We start from the raw sequence: 336 nt of genomic DNA, 5'->3' as shown, positions 1-336 counted from the left end.
AATTATTGATGGATTCAGCTGGAAGCGTCGACGGTTTTGACATTGAAGCCGCCTCAATCACTGTGAATGGCTCATGTAAGCAATAATGAGTGATACTTGATAAAAAATGTCAAAAGTTGCTCAAATGTTTGTCAAACTAATGGTTTGTTGTTTTACTGCAGTAACTACGACTGCAGCACCTACAACAGCCGCAGCTACGACTGCAGCTACGACTGCAGCAACTACAACAGCCGCAGCTACGACTGCATCACTTACAACAGTTGCACCTACAACAGTAGCACCTACGACTAAAGCAACTACAACAGCCGCATCTACGACGGCAGCACCTACAACAGC

This window comes from Pholis gunnellus, assembly GCF_910591455.1.
Source record: "Pholis gunnellus genome assembly, chromosome: 23".
NCBI classification, from domain to species: domain Eukaryota; kingdom Metazoa; phylum Chordata; class Actinopteri; order Perciformes; family Pholidae; genus Pholis; species Pholis gunnellus.
This window is presented reverse-complemented; position numbering follows the sequence as displayed.